This window comes from Oncorhynchus mykiss, chromosome 1, assembly GCF_057628025.1.
Source record: "Oncorhynchus mykiss isolate SJ-2025 chromosome 1, ASM5762802v1, whole genome shotgun sequence".
NCBI lineage: Eukaryota > Metazoa > Chordata > Actinopteri > Salmoniformes > Salmonidae > Oncorhynchus > Oncorhynchus mykiss.
The window spans coordinates 66,040,452-66,046,451 of NC_143022.1; positions in this window are offsets into that span (position 1 = coordinate 66,040,452).

Here is a 6,000-nt window from a genome sequence, read left to right on the forward strand (position 1 = left end):
ACGTGGAATTTACACATGTGATATCTTGCTCTTTGCAGTGTTTTCTCAAAACAACACTGAAAATTCCTGTCAATGTCACGGGGGAAGGGTTGTAGACTGGGAGGACATTTCCCCTTATAGATATGTGGGAAATTCAGCCGGGGTGACATCACTTGCCCTCTTTACCTCTCCCCCCTCCCTCTCTCGGTCCCAGTCATACAACTGTACAACACTTCTGTCAGTCTCATGGCACTACTGTAGTCCACAGTGTCACCTTTCAGAATCCCGAAAGTGGGGCATTGCACTTAGTGTACTTACTGTACTCAATGAGCATGCATGGCTGCCGTCAGAAGTACGGTAGGCCTACAATATAGATCTACTTTGAGTTTGTTCAGTGGAAAACTATTTGAAAAGTACTACAAATGCATGAAACAGAACTGGACATTCTGCCCAGTGACTAACTCTAAGAATATACCTTGAGCACTATCGCTTTTATCTACTTCATACATATTCTTCCTGTATTAACCAATAGTGCACCCTAAGTTGAACCTGGAAACCATGTGTTTGACACACACGCACACGCACGGATCTGGAAAATAAGCCCAACCCCCCCCCATTTTCAAATGGAGCAGCGTTCACAGGTCAACGATCTACATTCCTACCGTTATGGGCCAGCCGCCCTCGGATTCTGCCTTTTAAGGTAAGACCCCACTCTCTGTTTGCCTCGCTCCCTCTCCTCCTCTTAAACCCTCGGTTTCCCGGGGGCTCTATTGGGTGACCCAGACACTTTTTTTTAATAAGTTGTCACTGGAGCTGTCAAGTGACCACATCTGCAGGACATTTCCAACAGGCTCCTCTGGTCTAAACCCTTGAATGGAGCAGCCAGCTATTCACTTTACGTTTTGTTTGGAGTGAACTTTGTACACTTTGGTTTCAGCACCGGACAGTTATGGCCAGGTGGTAGGGGAAACCATGCAGATCTGCCATAGTATCGAAGATATGGAACAACATTTCAGAAAAAATATCATCAAACAACAGAAAGAGTGTGTGTGCAGTACAGTACGTGCAGTATGTGTGTGTGAGAGCAAGTTGCAGGAAATGATGACGACCTCACAGTGGACTTTGACCTCTTCCGGAGAGAAGCATTGTGCTGCCTTCCACCCAAACACAACACGCTACCTTCTTCAACATCTTCCCTCGTTCCCATATGACACCGTATGGGGTGTATTCTGACGTGTCAGACAGCACTTATCGGCACACCAGCCTCTGTTGGAGCCTTTTCTATGTGGACTGTCAATCACAGCTAGGAGAGATGCATGTCCTCCTCATAAGGCCAGTCCGCATGGGGTTAAATCTGTGTCAGACTTCCAGTATACCCTGAGCTAGGATCCACGACACTCTACTGCTCAGACCTCAGAAACTGTCTGTTTGAACGTTAAATAGGATATACTTCCTGACAGTGGCTTAGATTGATCTGTATGAGTGGTAGTCAGAAGGAGACACCTACACCAATTCAACAGGTTATGGGTATAGGATTTATATTTGCAGAATTTATCAGCATAGGTTTGAAACTGTGCTGTGTGTTGTTCATCTGCCAAGTAGAACAACTGTTCCCTCAATGGACATCCAGACTATGTGCTATCCTGGTGGGTTATCTGACTGTCCAGAGGACTCTTCTACTCAAAAAGCACAACAAATCTGATCGTGTGAAATGTAAGCCATGCTGTGTGTATAAAAAAAAACACGTTAGGCTGATTTGTCTCAAAACGTATCTGTAAATGTATTTTTAGCAGCGACGTGACTCTTTTATCAACATCTTACCCCTGACATCAATGAAACGGATCAACTATCTTTCCAAAATATCAAAAGTCAAAAGTTTTCCTGTCAAGATGGAACATAGTTTCCCAGATCCAATCATTTTTGGTGTTGTTGTTGAGGAACATGACCTCATCCAAGGATAGTAGATCACTAGTGTCAAGTTTAATGATCTTGCGAATACCTCACTGATGTGCATTTTTTTGACCTCCTCCAATCCAAGGTCATGACCTCCTGGATGTCATCCACAGTTCAGCTCACTCTCCAAAGAATGAGTTTATACGTTCTCTTTGAGTATACAGCTCAACTTGACGATGTCATTATGGAAACGGGTTTACAAATGGCAGTGACGCGGGAATGTATCTCACACAATACGTTCCAAAGGAAGTAAATAGTAAGGATTTAGTCATAGTAATAGTAAGTACAGATCAACAAAGTAGGACCTCTGCTTCTTCGTCTGTGGTAGTTAGAGTAGATGGATTCACTGTTGCTCATGCACGGTGTTATTCAAAAACGCTGGATTTCAAATCCAATGCTCAAAAACATTATTGACACCTATTTGCATAGTTTTAATCATGCATAAAAACCCACGACAAGATACTCAGGAAATATTCAAATACTATTGTTTAGCTGAGGCGCAATAACACCGTGTAGGAACAAACGTGTACGAACAACAGTATTGACACGTGTACACATCAAATTAGAATTTTGAGTAAAAAAATCTACAACAAAAAACAATCGCACTGACTTTGCTGATAACTTCTGTTTTGAGGTAAAAAAATTGACTTACTACGACTGTGATATGCCTCTTAAACTAGGATGAATGCACTAACTGTAAGTTGCTCTGGAAGAGAACGTCTGCTAAAGAACTCAAAATGTAAAATAAGGGTTAGAGTTCTGTGGTGGATGTAAACAAATCAAAATGTGAATGTTGAAGTGATGTGAAATACATATCACCACTGATCTCATAATGGACGCTTAAGAGAATGCTAAAGGCCTCTAGTGGCCAAAATACTGTATGAGCAGGGGCAGTGCCATTGAAGTTGGAAGTCCCACCCTTTTAACACAGTCAACTGGGTGGGTCTTCTTGGCTGATCCCTCTTGGTGACCCTGTTGAAGTTATGTTCAACCAGGTCATCAGGAGGGATTCCATTTATTTATTAGGATCTCCATGAGCAACAGCTAGTCTTACTGGGGTCCGATACATACTCGAAAAAGACATTGCAGACAAAATGCTTTCCAATTGACATATATTTACGTACATTTACGTAAATCGTGAAGACCAAATTGACTACTTCAAAATGGAGATTGCCTCAGTGGCGCTGCCCACGCTGTCACAGGCACTATAATGGCACAAGTTGCAAAGATGAGTCCTTCTATCTATCTATCTATCTATCTATCTATCTATCTATCTCTATGTGCTGAACAGATCTTGTAACTCGTGGGCAGCCAGCACCCTCTGCTGCATTGAAATGGAAACTCTCAGTATACTGGCTGAAAGTATTAGCCAAACTAACAAACACAGAAATCCCTTGGCGTTAACAAAAAAATAACTCCAGTCATCAAATATCCATGCCCCTAACAATTAGATCAGAATAAGAGGATTATGGGCTGTTTTCACCCCCAGCACCCCAATGCTCCCCAGACCACACAGATTTGTCTCAGCACTTAACCGGAACATTCCATACTTATGAATGTCAAATACAATTAGGCCCTAAAAGCTGCTCAATCCCACAATACTGGGATGGGAAGATCCAGCAGGTCGATTGGGAAGGGCAGCACTGCGAATCAAATGTGTTATGAAGTGATCTTTCTCTTATTCGTATATGTGATTCTGGTACTGGTGATTCAGTGTTGTGTAAGAATCATTTTAAACACATTGTGCCATATCTACGTAGGGTGAGCTGAGGTAAGCCTCTTGTCATACCAACTCTGGGAGAGAATTACCTGGAATTGGAACCTCAGGATTTCCTGGCATTGCCCCCTTAATAAATCCCCTAAATGGGATTTCCAGAACAGAGTTATACCAAGACAAGGTAGGTCCATTTCTTGTGTTAGTAAGCACGCACACGCCATTTTCTTAAACAGTAGATATGTCACAACTGATGGCCATTGATGATATAACAGGTGCAATATTAACGGAAGTCCTAAAAGTAGAATCATTTTAATGAGGATTGTTTTTATCCCCACTGATCCAATTTTGCAAGGGGCCTCTGTGTCAATTTAAGCCACTGCGTAAATTTTCAGTCAGAGTTTAGACTAAAGCTCATACAAAAGTTAGGTTTTTACTAATGAGATTATCTGCGCTTTCGCCTCCATCACAAACAGCCAGAGAGAGAGAGAGAGAGAGAGAGAGAGAGAGAAAATGACCCAACCATTCTGAGATTTGGCTTGAACCCAAGTCCTTCGCATGCAACCTGCTAATTTGTCTGGCTGGCTAACAACCCGTTTGCGTGCCAGCTGATCATTAGAAGAGTTCCATTGCACCGATAGAAACGAACCGGTCACCAAATATGTCACATGCCCAGGTCATCCTAATTCAGAGTGTGGCGTGCGTAGCTGCTCATGACATGAGTTGGGGTAGGCAACGGGCCACGACAAGGAGCTGTGGGTGGATAAAGAAACAAGTGCTACTGTAGGAGATTACTGGTCCATGGGGCTGCAGTACAAAGGGATACAGGCAGGGAAAGAAGGCGGTTTGGTGCTTGCCTTGCCAGCTGTGTGAACACGAAGGTCTCTCTGACGTTAAGCTGATTAGGGGGACTTGTGGTAGAATTAGAAACACATTTATTCTAATTTTGGGAGGTTCTCCAATAAAAACTAAATGTGAAAAGCCTCCTATTGATACACATGCACATGCAGGACGAAAGGAATTACAAGTAAAGCCAAGAAACATTCAGGTCCCTTGGAATGGTTGTTGAGACTGGAGAAAGGAGCACCTTTCCTGTGTTTCAATTCCTTTCATATTTGGTCCAGTTATTATTTTTCATATTTGGCATTGTAGCTCTTCTTCTTCACCTTCAGTTGTCCAGTGAGTTGAAGGGTGGAGATGCACATACTGGGATACTGGGTTTACTGTTCTGGATCTCCAAAATAACCAATCCACTAGTCTAAGAAAATGATCTGAGACATGTCCCCCTGATGGGCCAAGGAAGGTAAAGTATCTCGTGATCCAAGATACATTTGAACCAACCTCAAAAAAGGTTATCCAGGCCCAAAGGCTAGCTCACTTTACACTATACAGTCCCTTCGGAAGTTCTTCAGACCCTTCAGACCCTTTCCCCCTCACCAATCTACAGACAATACACCATAATGACAAAGCAAAAACTGATTTTCAGAAATGTTTGCTAATTTATAAAAAATAAATGAAAAAACGGAAATGTTACATTTAAATAAGTATTCAAACCCTTTACTCAGTACTTTGTTGTAGACCCTTTGGCAGCGATTACAGCCTTGCCTTCTTGGGTATGACGCTAGAAGCTTGGCACACCTGTATTTGGGGAGATTCTTCCATTTTTCTCTGCAGATCCTCTCAAGCTCTGTCAGGTTGGATGGGGAGCATCGCTGCACAGCTATTTTCAGGTCTCTCCAGAGATGTTCGATCGGGTTCAAGTCCGAGCTATGGCTGGGCCCCTCAAGGACATTCAGACTTGTCCTGAAGCAACTCCCGTATTGTCTTGGCTGTGTGCTTATGGTCGTTGTCCTGTTGGAAGGTGAACCTTCGCCCCATTCTGAGATGCTGAGCGCTCTGGAGCAGGTTTTCATCAAGGATGTCTCTGTACCTCTCTCCCAGTCCCTGGGGCTGAAAAACATCCCACAGCATGATGCTGCCACCACCATGCTTCATCGTAGGGGTGGTGTCAGGTTTCCATAGGTGATGCTTGGCATTCAGGCCAAAGAGTTCAACCTTGGTTTCATCACCTCCCTGATCAAGGCCCTTCTTCCCCGACTGCTCAGTTTGGTCGGGCAGCCAGCTCTAGGAAGAGTCTTGGTAGTTCCAAACTTCTTCCATTTAAGAATGATGGAGGCCACTTCAATGCTGGATCCATTTTTTGTACCCTTCCCCAGATCTGGGCCTCGACACAATCCTGTCTGGGAGCTCTACAAACAATTATTTCAACCTCATGGCTTGGTTTTTGCTCTGACATGCACTGGCAACTGTGGAAATTTATATAGACAGGTATGTGCCTTTCCAAATCATGTCCA